The sequence below is a fragment of the Muntiacus reevesi genome, chromosome 11 (genome assembly GCF_963930625.1).
Source record: "Muntiacus reevesi chromosome 11, mMunRee1.1, whole genome shotgun sequence".
Taxonomy (NCBI): Eukaryota; Metazoa; Chordata; class Mammalia; order Artiodactyla; family Cervidae; genus Muntiacus; species Muntiacus reevesi.
Window position 1 is genome coordinate 56,851,610 of NC_089259.1, and position 14,430 is coordinate 56,866,039.

Here is a 14,430-nt window from a genome sequence, read left to right on the forward strand (position 1 = left end):
GCTTAGTGCTTTGTCATAGGTGTACTAAGCCTAAAAATGGCCTAAAGACACTGGGGCTCAATCCACTTAACAATATTGCTTTTTCAGTTGCTCATAGTTTACTGAGATACCCTTATTTTCTTACTGTGTGAAGCATTTTGTTTGGTACGTTTCAATACCTGAACAATACTGTTTTACTCTTTTAGAGGAAGCCATATGTGTTATTTATTCATTGTATTCTTTGCTGACTCTCCATGATTAATAGATATATTCTTCTTTCCCTAGAAATGAAGTTATGTGTATTTTACAGTCCCATTCCTATTTATTCATTAAATTGTAACTTCCTTATTAAAGTCAAAAGCAGGCAATCATTATTATCCATGTAACATAGTAGCCAGCCTGTATTGACATTTGATAAGCATTGTGATAATGTTAATAGGTTAACATTATCTATGCAGCAGACATGATGTTTACATTCATTGCTCATGTAACACTCATAGTAGCCTCCTATTCAGCACTGGGTGTGTTTTTTATTCCACTTTTAGAGATAAGGACGCTTGAGTTTCTACCTAGTAACACATTGACCAGAATTTCTTGACCAGTACAGAGGAGACAGGAGTTCCTCTTAGCCATAAATTATGTTCCAGAGCTCTTTTTTCAGAAATGTGAAAACTGGGGATATTAAAAATTCTTTATTTTAAAATTTAGACATCATTTTTTTTGCCAGGTTTCTATGCCTATTGGAATCTGCTTTCTGAAAAATTTTCATTTGTTCCATCATTCTTTACATGTTCATCCAGTGCCTATTATATGGCATATTTTGCATTGGCTTCTGGAAATAGCAAGGAAAGAGATGATCTGACTTTGTGGAGCTCATAGTTTATTAGAGAAGAGATTTTAATCAAGAAAATACACAAGTATAGAAGTGTAATTAAGTATTTTAGTGCTTAAAAAGGGATGTGTAGTCTTAAGTGAGTGTATATACCCAGGAGTTTTGTCCAAGATGGAACATCAGACAAGGATGAACTTAGAATTAATCAATGAGTTAGTGTTGTCCGTTCAAAGGGAAGATGGAAGTATTTTCTGGCAGAGAGAACATTGAGTGTAAAAAGTCTGAAGATCAGATCTGATCAGACTGGGGAAGAAGGGGGGAGCTTTGTTTATTTTGATTTATTAAATCTTGCCAAAAAAAGAAAAAAAAAAACACATCCTTGGAACCACAGTCCTCCAAGGATATTTTTCTGAAGTTCATTATAAATATTGTGCATAACAATAGTGATGTACATAGAGTAGTGGGAAGGCCAGTTTCATAGTACAGGGGAAAAAGAAAAAAAGCTGAGAATAGAGAACACCAGAAATTATACCTTTTGAAAAAAAAAATCTAACTCCAGAAATCTCTCCTGGAGAATGTTTAACAGATTGTGGCCAACTACTAAAGATGTCTTATTTTTAAAGAATTATTGTGTTCAAAAATAAAAGGGAAATGCATTTAATGAAGAACATGTTATATTTTTATACTTAACATCTAAAAACAATTTTTAGGCAAATATATTTAAAAGACATGAAAAGGTATAGATTTTAGAGTTTTAACTGAGAAATTAAAATTTTTACTAGCTCGAAACATCCAGTTAGAGCCAAAATAACTTGGAAATGTCACGTATTGCGTTTAATAGTTTTGTTAACTGCCGCCAGCATCTCAGGTATATTTGACCTATTTAAATCATAAGTGATCACTCATGAATGGTGCCACTAGCAGGTACTAGTAGGGCTAGATGTGAATTGTCAGTTAGCAAGAAAACTAGAAAATATAAAAAGCCAAGCAAATGAAATATAAATCAAACTAAAATTAAGTCAAATAAATCTTGAAAATAGATCCCCTACAAGAAGAAAACAGTTTACAGACAAGGAACTGCTGCTATGAAAATTTAATTTAAAAACCAGAAGATAGCTCTGCTTCTCTTTAGAGCCATTATCACCCATCAGGAGTGTTAATGATATCCTGATATCCATGTGTCAGCATGGATCATAAGCATAACTTATGATGATATGATGAATACAAGGACCATTTCAACCTATAATATCAAGAGTGTTCAGCAGATATGGTGCTTTTACTATGGGATATTTGCTTAAAGAGGGAAATTGAAACAGCTTTAATAGGAAACAAATCAATTGCAGAAAGAGAGGCATCATGCTCAATGAATCCAAAATAATGATCATAATATTTATTCAGTACAATCATTTTTAGCATCTTTCTAGATTCACTGACTGACACGTTTGAAAGGTACAGTCTTTCAATTATGTATTTTAATCCAGGTGACTTTATCAAGTTTTTGTATTTTCTTTCTGAAAACATATCACATTATTTATGATGCTTCTGTAAATAAAAAATCAAATGATTACTAAAAAACTTAAGAACAATCAAACAAAATCAATTGCATTGTGTTCTGCAAAAAATTGAATGAAGATATGTCTTAAGTGCCTATTATAATTTGTCACTTAGAAATATGCAGAATATTTGAACCCAGCTAGAAAATTAAAATAGTAAATGTATTCTAAAGCAAATCAATCCAAAATAACCTTGAAGACATTACACATTAAGAAGACAAACTATAACAAATTTAAGAGATAAATGAAAATATTCTCCAGTCATAGTTTTTAGAACTTTAATGTCAAGTGCAGAATAACTAAATAAAAAGAAGAAACAAAGACATTTATATTGCAATGATTTTTTTATTTAATAGCAAGCAAATTTAATATAGTATTAATATTTTTATAATATCAATTTTTAAGATACAGTGAATTACTTTTGCTTTACATGTATGGCTTAACTATTGTGACTGAAAATTATTAGATTTTCTGTTTACTGCTTGTAGATCACTTGAAAAAATACCTTTCCTACATTTTCTCCAGTCTCTTCCAATTTTTTTTTCTCAGTTTTGTCTCCATAAATTTTGTCAGTAATTGTATGACCTCTCACTAACTCTGATCTTAGCACACTGGTGAATAGTAACTTTAATAGTAACTTTAATAATTTCTGGGATATTTTTCTTTATTTTAAATGTTTTACATCTTTCCATGGAGGGCAGGTGTGCCATCAGAAATATAGAATGCTGAATTAAAGCATCAGTTCAGTTCAGTCGCTCAGTTGTGTCCAACTCTTTGCGACCCCACGAAAAATCGCAGCATGCCAGGCCTCCCTGTCCATCACAAAATCCCAGAATTTACTCAGACTCATGCCGATCGAGTCGGTGATGTCATCCAGCCATCTCATCCTCTGTCATCCCCTTCTCCTCCTGCCCCCAATCCCTCCCAGCATCAGGGTCTTTTCCAACGAGTCAACTCTTCGCATGAGGTGGCCAAAGTATTGGAGTTGATCTGCTTAAACTGCATTTTTCCATTGACTTCTTTGTTCAATTTGGCAAATCCAAATCAAACATTTAACAAGAACTTCAATTAAACTACTTTCCCAACATTTTCTTACTTTGTATCTTTAGATTATTTTGTAGTTTCTACAAAACTAGTTTATAAATAAAACAATCCTGGATGTGATTGCTATCTTCAGAAACACTTTCTATGATCTTTAGCAAGCTCTCATAATAATTTGAAGCTGGTATGCTAATAAATCAAAGCCCTTAATGTTTTTAACATGGGAAGATAAATGCTATAATATGGCCAGAATATAATAGAATAAATTTGATTTCTCAACTTTTTAATAACAAATGTATCACTATTTTTAATCAATTTACCAAATAGACAATTCTATTCTAAAATCTAGACAGTAAGTCACCATCCTCACACAACACAAGAATTTTATGGAAAGGAGTAAAATTATAGGTAATTTTGTTTTCTGGTGTCTTGTGTGTATGTGTATGCTAAGTCACTTCAGTCATGCCCGAGTCTTTGCAAACGTATGGACTGTAGCCCAACAGGCTCCTCTGTCCATGGGATTCTCTGGGCAAGAATACTGGAGTAAGTTGCCATGCCCTCCTCTTGGGGATCTTCCCAACTTAGGAATCAAACCCGTGTCTCTTACATCTCCTATATTGGCAGGTGGGTTCTTTACCATCAGTACCACCTGTTGTCTTCAAGTCAGTCTCTCAGTCGTGCCTGACTCTTTGCGACCCCATGGACTGCACAAATTTAACAGATACAAATTGGTGTATATGTTTGTATCACCAACTCCCAGAGCTTGCTCAAACTCATGTCCATTGATTCGGTGATGCCATCCAACCATCTCATCCTCTGTTGTCCCCTTGTCCTCCTGCCTTCAATCTTTCCCAGCATCAAGGTCTTTTTCAGTGAGTCAGTTCTTCTCATCAGGTAGTCTTAAATCACCATAATCAAGGTACTATAGTTTTTAGGTAAGGTAGCTTAGTTTTCTGTAAATGGCTTTATCATTGTAAATGTCCATCAGTAATGATATGTTTGAATTTCTCAGTGTTTTCACCAACTCTTGTAACCTTTGCTATTTTTTTCTTGTTGATGATTGCCATTCAGACAAGTTTGAGCCGATAGCTCATAGTGGTTTGTAGTTTGCATTTCCTTGCTGATCTGTGATTTTGAGCACACTTTCCTGTATGGGTTGGCCATTTGTACATCTTCTTTGGAGAAATGTGTATCCAAGTCCTTAGCCTATTTTTAAATCAAGTTCTTTCCTTATATAGTTTTGAAATTAACCCCTTATCAGATGTATGATTTGCAACTATTTTCTCCCATTCCATGGGTTGTCTTTGCATTTGTTTCCTTTGCTTGCAGAAGCTTTCTAGTTTGATTAAAAAGGAACTTGTCTATTTTTGCTTTTGTTCCCTGTGTTTTTGGCATTAATACTATGAAATCATTGCAAATACCAATGCATATAGCTTTTATACTACATATTCTTCTAAGAGTCCTACAGTCCCAGGACTTACCTTAATGTTTTTAATTTGTTACACATTGATTTCCTTGTATGACGTAAGATAAAGTGTTCAATTTACATATATATATATATATTTTGAATCTGGATATATAGTATTCCTACCACTAATATACAAGTTTATCAAAAACTAAACATGGAGCTCCCATATATTTCAGAAATCCCACTTTTGGAAGTTTATCCAGAAGTATTGAAATCAGGATTTTGGAAAAAATATTAGTGCCTCCATATTCATTGAAGCACTGTTCATAATGGTCAAGATGTGGAAGCAGCCTAACTGTCCATGACACAAGAAAGGGCAGAAGGAAACACGATACACACGCACAATGGAATATTCTTCAGTTTTTAAAAAAGTAAATCATGCAATGTGCTACAACATGGATGAATCATGAGTATATTATGATAAGTGAAATAAACCAGTCACAGAAAGACAAATGCTCCATGATTACATTTATATGAGGTTTCTGAAACAGTCAAACTAACAGAAACAAAGCAGAGAGCGGAATGGTGGTTGCTAGGGGGTGGAGGGAGGGAAATTGGGAGATGCTAATCAAGAGGTATAGTGTTTTAGTTAAAGAAGATAGATAAGTCCTAGAGATCTGTCATACAATATTTTACTTATAGTTAACAGTATTGTATAATACTTAAAAAATAATCTGTGAAGAGGGTAAATTTCATGTTAAGTGTTCTCTCTATAATAATTTTTAATGAACTAATTAAACATTCCCAGAGAATATTGACAATTGTCCAATAATTAGGTTTTGAAATATAGAATATACATGGTAACAGGAGCAAATTTCTATTCCTATCACTCTTTGCAAAGTGTCAGTGGTAGTATCAAATTAATATTTCCTAGTAAATTAGGAAACGTGGACTCAGTGAATAAAGAATATTTAGATTATAGATTTTCAACAGTGATGATGTTCCAAAGAAAAAAGTTTTCTTAAACAGTTGATGAAGTTTGACAAAGAACAAAAATTACCTAATTATGAATATATATTTGAGTTCCTACCATGTATATACTCCTCTATTAAATGTGGGAACATTGAGAAGTGTAAAATACACCTCTCGACATCAAAGACTTTGCAATCTAGACACACAGACGTTGGATAATGACAAGAAAGATAAACAACTATATAAGGTAATGTATTTTAATGGTGTCTAATGAAGATTATTGAGGGTACTGAGAAGTTAGGTCGTGGGCTGAGAGTTTTAGAAACAGAAGGAATTATATGAACCAAAGATATAATATTAGAATCTGCACCAAATGTTCAGTAAAATTTCTATAGTCCATTTCGGCTAAACAAAAAATGGCAGAGTGGGAGTAATCAGAATATTGAAATTTGAGGGGAATTACCTTCTGAGTTTCTTATAATTTAATGTTATTCATTAATCTGTTTAAATTATTAATTTAAATTTTGAGAAATGTGGAAAAGATTGGATTGACTGCTTAAACATATATATTCTAATTTTCAATCTTCTATTAATGATCAAAAAGTGATTAGGAAGTTTTGGAATCCTGACGTTTTGAAAGACAATAAAGACTAATTGCTCGTGTAAAATTGATCATAGCTAGTTATATATTTTGGATGGTGTACTAAGTCTTTTTTATAAAATGAAATGCTGTTGGAAGAATAAACCTTGTTGTATTGTAAACATTTTATACCTGCTAATGCCTCAACCTATAATTTGCACTCAGTAAAGTGAATAGGACTTGTTGAACTAGTATACTTAAATTACGCTTTTAAATCAGACTGCCATACTCTTGGATATACTTCAATGTCGGTAAATGCCTGTATAAAAATAAATTCTGTTTCATTAAATACTCTTTTGATTTCCAGAATTTTTTTAACTAAGCATATTCTATGATCAACTGGCCTTACTGCTGTGTAAAGACATGTTCCATTTGAAACACTGTTGCATTGCATTTATTATCTCAGTTCAGTCATGATCTGAAGATATATTAGAAGGATCCTAGGTTCTTAATAGAACCCAGATGATTCTAGGTTAAAAGGAATTACTTGAATGTAAGTTGATGTTGAAATCCAGGTCAGGAAGCCCAACTCTTGCTGGGATGATGACTTGGCCATCATTAAGTCTTCCCAGCAGCCTTGCCCAGGCTTTCTTTTCACTCACATTGGATGCATAGAGTTCCAGGTGCCCAGGAGAGAATAGCTTCAATATTATATGTGAGGAATATCTCAAGAAGTGAATAAATGCACAGTCATCCACTTAAATGTTATTACCAGTAGTGGTGCTATAACCATTTGATACCATCCCAAGTACACATTCTAAAGTGCTCAATACCTCAGTCACTGTTGATCAAACAGCATCTTTAATAGTGAAACAGAAATGAAAAATCTTGTCTAGACAAGTATAATAGCAATCTAATAGTGAGTGAGGAAAGTGTCACTTAAGTGAAATGTGAGATAAATTAGTTTGCACTAAATGTATATGTTACTTGAGTTTTGCTTTGATTTCAAAATTAAATAAAGATGTTTTAAATCTTGTTTTTGTTTTTCTTTTCAGGAGATGGTGAGTTTTATTTTGTATTGTCTGGATAGAGGTTTGATTTGCTCTCGAATGTTCCAAGGTGGAGAGAGACTAGGAGAAAGCACAGAATGCAGAGGTCTATTTGGTGTAATCTCCCTCATTTTCATTTTCACCATCAGTGGGGAGAGCAGCATGCTTGCTTGCAGAACTGAACTTTGAGGCTGGATTTTTCTTCAGCTTTCTTTGGCTCAGGTGCAGATCTGGAGTCATGATCCCTTTTGCCATCTTTTCTGTCTGACTCCTTCCAGTGGTGTTTGTTTCCTCCATGTTCCGGACCACGGCTGGAGTTCCCACTTTGGCCTTTTAGGGCACTCACCCTATCTACTTTATTTTCATCTTTCCTTGCTGATCCCTTCTCAGATGGTTGAGCTGGAACTGCTTTCCTTCCACCACTTGTAGGGACTCCTGCTCTGTGTCTGAGCTCTGAGATCAGGCAGGAGGGTTAGAACTTTGCTTCACCCAAGCATTCTCCTTTGGTGGAGGGGCTGGCATTACCTTTAGAGACTGTTCAGGTTTGGGGGGCTTAGAAGTTGGAGACTGATAGTCTTCCTCTTTATTGGGTGTTTCATTTTCTAGAGACTTCTCTCACTCTCTCTTCTTCCTACATCCTGGTCAGACTTATTTCTGCCAGATGTGGCTGAGGTCCCAGTCTGTGATCACTCACTTCCTGTCCTCGATCATTCCCTTTCCTGAGTTTCTTCACTTTGCCAGCTTGGGTGTTTCTCCCAAGGCCGTCGTTCTAGTTTTGCTCATCCAGCTGACGCTGCAGTTTCTGTTGTTCCTTCTGTAGCCTCTCTACTATTTCTCGTTCTCTAGCAGCTTTGCCCCTCCCAAAATAGAGGCTGCAGGACTGGACTGGGAGGTGCTACAGAAGGAATCATCTTCGTTAGGAATACTCCGAGGCTTTAGGTTCAGTTTGGGTCTTTGGGGGGGACCTCTATCATCCCGCCTATAATTATCCTGAGAGTAATCATCTCTGGAGCTCCAGGACGGGTCATCTCATCTGTCGTATCTGTCTTCGTAGCGGTCCCCGCCTCTTCTTTAGTCGTCATCCCTACTGTACCGCTACCGAACGCTCTTCTGCCACTGCCTACCCTGAAATCGTAGCCCCTGTCATAGTCTCTGCCACCTGGGTCATCATAGCGTATCGATCCATGTCCCAGCATGGGCCATCACAGTAATTGTCCCGATAGCCATCACAACATCGGTCTGAATCGTAACGATCTCGATTCTTGTCTCCAAAGCTATCATCACCGCTTCTAGGCAGGTAGTCATCAAAGCTGTCTGCAGCAGGGCGGGCCCTCCAGTTTATATCTGTTTTGTCAGAATCCTGATGTCTATCTCTGCCTGATGAACGATCATCCCAGTATTTAGCCTGTGCTTGATCAGCAACGTCCACTCAAATTCTCCTGTTATCTAGAGACTCTTCGTTGAGGCTCAGGGCACTGAGCAAGGAATCCAGGTCCTCAAACTCAGCATAACCAAAACCTTTTAACCTCTCAGGATTGCTGGGTTCACACGGTAGATGCACGGCACTGATATTTAATCCTCTAAAGAATTCCTTAATGGAGTCTTCTGTCACATCGTAGGGCAGGTTCCCTAGAAAAGCAGTGTAGGGTGGAGATTTGCGAAGACGGCTCCAGTCAATATTGGGTTCCAGAGCAGCCCGTGGAGCAGTGGGCAGGATGGAACGGTCAATTGGAGGTGCTCGATAATCATTATCATTACTATGCCAAGTGGTTGAAACATCCCCTTCCAGATTGTTTCATAAGCCCAGCTGACTGGTTTGGGGCCATAGGTGCTGCCTCCATCAGTCCCTCCATCCTCAGCTAGACAGTCTGTTAAGGAGATAGTCTTCCCCTTCTTATTCTTCTTTTTTGCTGAGGACGCCATGTTGGGAGAGGGAGAGAGAACGCAAAGGCTAAATTTTGTGTTTCTAATCACAGCAGTGGTTATAGTCAAAATGGCAGTTTCTTTATAAGGTATAATTATGAGGTATAATTTTAATATTTTTTAATATTAGATTAGAATGTTCTTTGCTATTTTATGAAAATTTATAATACTATTTTCAGTATAAATTTTATAGGGATACAGTGATTTCTTGTACAAGAAATGTGTTTCTTTGTTTTATAAATATTAATTGTCCTTGGATAAATATACAATTTGCCTTTTACCACTCAGTATTTCTAGATACAGTTTTCTTAAACTAACCAAATATCTTGACAAAACTATTTAGAAAAAGTACGATTCATTTGAAAATCTTCACTGGCTAATTATCTCTATGTTTATACTTTCTTTCTTGCCAACCTTCTTTTATCTTTATTGCATATTCGACTCTGGATAAGAGAAGATCAAACATAACAGTCAATGACAGTTTTATTAGCAGCTAAGTTTTTGTCTTTGTTTAGAAAACTGATGCTGTGCACTAAAATTAAGTTTGAGGAAATAAATTCACTAATGCAAAAATGTTATTTCTTGTCAAAATAATGAAAAATTGATAATTCCTTTTATTCTACTGATCACTTACTATCAATTGTTAGCCTCCTTATATTATACAATTTAAACATCCAGTGAATTACAGTTTTGTTCCAAATAATGATTTTTTGAAAAGATAATTTAAAAATCTCTAGAATTCCATAAAATTGACTGCAAATAATCCTCTCATCATTTTTCCTGAGGCTTTCTGTATAATATAAACAATAAACTGTTGTCTTTTTATTTTATATTTTTAATTTTGTCATCTTTAATTAGTATTGTCATAACAGACAAATGACGTATCATTCAGAATCTGCAGCCTCTTTGAATTACATACATAAGTTTCTTCTCAGCTAAAACTCACACTGTATCCATCTAATCTTTCTAAACAATAATTGTTCTTCAAACAAGAGCTGTACATATCTTCACATATCAGTTAATAACCTCTCTTCTTGTAATTGAGTCACAAAAAGTTGAGTCTTTTACAATTTTTGAGAGCTCGAACAATTAAATGCTTTTATTTTTATTCTGTTTGATGTTTTATTGCTGTAACTATGTGTGACTCATGCACTAGAGGAAAGGGTAACATGCTTTTGAAAGGACTAAATACCCCATAGTGAAACACTGGTCCTATATCAATTCATCTTTCCTTTGACTTTAATACTAATTACACAATTATGTGTCATTGCATCATTATTTTACTAAAGGCCAAAGCAAAAAGACTGATAATCAGAGAAGTTAATTTTCAAGTGAAAAGGTCGAGGTCATTTGTAATTATTTTCCTTTAGAATTCTGTTCCTCTAGGGTTAAAAAAAAAATGTATTACAGAGGAAAAAAATCAGCTAAAGAAACTCAGATATAATGCACCCCTTTAAATCTGGAATTTTGCAGAGAAGAGTAGGAGCAGTAGAGAAAAGACAGTATTAATTTTGACAAAGGCAACAGGAAATGGTTTGGTGAACTGTGACCCTGTAGTAAAACTGAAGTCTAATCACATCCAGATATGTTATGAGATATGGATTTGAACATTACCTCATCCTGACTCCTTTAGGCACCCATGGTAATCTGTTTTTGGATCTGTGAACTGCATAAATAAAATTTTGAAAATTTATTATTTTATATTTTACTTGTCTTTTAACACTTGTAGACCTCCCTTGTAGCTCAGTTGGGAAAGAATCTGCCTGCTATGCAGGAGACCCAGTTTCAATTCCTGGGTCGGGAAGATCCCCTGGAGAAGGAAATGGCAACCCACTCCAGTATTCTTGCTTGGATAATCTCATGGACAGAGTAGCCTGGCGGGCTACAGTCCTTGGGGTCGAAAGAATCGGACATGACTCAGCAACTAAACCACCACCACCATACGTTAATACATACATGCATGTGCATTATTGCTAGTTGCTTCATTTTGTAATAATTCTTTCCTAGAAGTGCTGAAACTTAACATTTTACCCAACACTGGCACTGTGATACTACATTCCTTATTTTGTTGAATTCTTTTTCCATGGTTATGTAACCCATTATGAAAGCTGGGAAGAAAATAATTTTCTGTGGTTTAGAGATTGGTTATGTCCAGGCATTTTGGTATTATGTGCATCAATGGTACACAGCACTAGTGCAGGTACTTTTTCTGTTGGAGAGCACATACCTTCCTAATTAACTACATTTAGCACTCCTGAGATGTGACATGTTTTCTCATACTACTCTCATATATTTCTCATATACCTTCCAAATTGTGAATATATTGCCTGGTTTCTATCTGAATATAGACAAAAGAGATGAATCATAAACATATTTACTGTATGATTCCAGCTGAAACTAAAAGATACAAAATTGTACTTAACACATCATTTAAAAGGTATTCACTAATTTAAATTCATAAGTTGAAAAATTATGTTGTCTTTTCCTTCTGAATAAAAAAGGAAAGACTAATTACATTTTTTTTCAATTTTCCTTCCAAATTTTGTGTATTTTTATGTGTCTGTCAGAATATTGTAAGTAACATACATTTCTTAGAGAGATATTTAATACTGAACCCTGTTGATGCATGGTTGGTGATGGTACAGAATTTTATTTAAATGTGTGTTATTTTAAAATTGTTTACACTGACTCTATATCAGATAATTAATTCAGAAAATGCATAGCTTTTAGAAAGTCATCTGAAAAGTCGGCTCTAGTTCCTTATTCTTCAGTATTTTATTTCAGTGGACTTGGGAGGAAAATTTAAACTTCTAAAATATTTTTTTTCTGTATTTGCAACTCAGAAATTTGTGTTTTCTACTTATATACTTCCTATGTGTCTCAAAGTCAGTGAACCATAGAGAGACAATATTAGGTAAGACTCAAAACTAATTTCTTGCAATATATTATTAAAAACTGAAATTTGAAAGCAACTATGTTGTACTTTTAATGATCCATATGTACAATGCTTTACTCATGTGGTCAACATAATCTTTCCTAGACTGTTGCAGCTTTTGGTGGTGGCCAGCAATCGGTTTTCATGGATAGTAGATGCATGCATCACTGTACTTTCTTGCTTCTGCAGTCACATAGTGTTTTTTTGTGTGTGTGCTCTGTATATCTGTGCACAGCCTTATTGTAAGAAAACTAGTTCCTGGATTTAGAATTTACCCTAAAATTCAGTATGAACTCAACCAATTACCCCAGCAAAAATTCTGTTCCCAAATACAGTCATATTCTGATGTTCTAGGTGGACATGAATTTTGGAGGACACTATTCAGTCTTCCACAATATTCGTGACAGTATTTCTTCACAATGGTAGATATAGTTTTAGTTTAAATTATATGAAAATTATTAAACAAGTAGAATATATTATTATTTACATGTATGTTAAAATACAGTTTGTATGTTATATAAAATATTTCATGTTAAATATGTATGTTAATATATAATATTAATGTTAAATATATGTTTAAATATTATCTATATTAAAATATAAATAAAAATATTTTGCTTTACTTTTTACGATAAGGATATGGAAGCCAAATGACTGCTATTAAAAATACATTTAGTTTGTTCCATTTGAATTCTATTGTTTTATATGATTTGTTGGGGGAAGTTACCCAACTGATCTAAATTATATTTCTTTCTAAGAGCTGTATTACTTTTACCAATTTCTTATTGTTATTTGGAGTTAGTAAACCATTTTCATTTAAGAGCGTAGATTCTGGGCCTCAGAAAATCTCAGGCGAATCTAGGATCTACCAATTTCCAAATGTGTGAGTTTTTGCTTCCATTCCTAGTCTGCAAATGGGAATAGTAACACTTCCTAATTTACAACATTATTATGTAGATCAAGTTATGAAATCAAAAAGAAATCCAAAAGGCATTAGGAGATACATATTACAAATGAAAACCAAGCTTTGCATTCTGAAGTGAGTTTTTTTATTATTAATTACCTATATGGTCAAATTAATAATTAGGCAAATTTTTTTCTGTGTTCTCATCTGTGTCATTAACATGATGTTGAAAGTTTGTATTTGGATAATGTAGATTCATTGTTGAAACACTTTACTAGTGTTTGAATACACATACTTCCCAATACATTTATTTTGAAGTTGAAATGTAAACAAACATATGGAGACTTCAGACCTCAGAAACCAAAGGTTATATTTATATTGATGATAGGCTTATGGTATGATTAGAAGCTAAATAAACATTCAACACTAAAATAATAAGTGTGATGAACGAGTACAATGTTTGCAGCTGTGAACAATGTAGTATTTGCCTCAGCCAACTGAACTGGTAATCACATTTTAAAATGTTTTTATAAATTTATGAGATGAAGCATGATAAGATGGTAGAAGCAGAAATTTTTCAAGTAAGAGAAATCTGAACTTGACCACTACTGTGTGTGTGGTTCTGAGCAATTTAACATTCTGAGGTTCATTGGCTTTATAGGTAAAATAAGGATAATACTGTTACTTGCAGGTTAGATATGAGGATTCAACTGAGTATATATGAGCACCTGCTACGTGGTATAGATGTTTGGTTGGCAAACATTAAACCATAGCTATCTTTATCATTTATGTAAACTCCCAGGTGTAATACAGCCCTTATGAAGGACAGTGCTAAGAAGAGTCTTGCTAAACTCACTTTTTTACATTCATATTGAATACTCTTGTAGCTATAGGAAGTTCAGACCCAGTGATACTATCCTTTAGAATTTGATATTTTTCTCTCATATATTATTTTCTCTTAAACATGAGGTAACATGTCACGTTAATAGCACTCAAGGGTTAAATATAAAGACTAAAATGAATTATAAATAATGCAACAATCCATTTTAAATTTTGTGTGGCATTAAAAACCCAGATATTGTTATTTCAACAAGTGAGCATTTGCGTGCCAAAAAAGAAAAATCTGAATTCAAGCCTTATATCTTTCACAGAAAGTTACTCAAAATGGAAATGAATCGTGGGCCTTAATGTAATGTGTAAAACAAAAACTCTTAGGTAATGTGGGAGAAAATCTAGGTGACCTTGAATATGGTA

At 34.3% G+C, this 14,430-nt stretch overlaps 1 pseudogene; it reads right to left on the reverse strand.

The window, feature by feature from the left end:
- Positions 1-7,522: 7,522 nt before the first annotated feature.
- On the reverse strand, positions 7,523-9,337 carry LOC136144379 (eukaryotic translation initiation factor 4B pseudogene; annotated as a pseudogene).
- Positions 9,338-14,430: the final 5,093 nt, after the last annotated feature.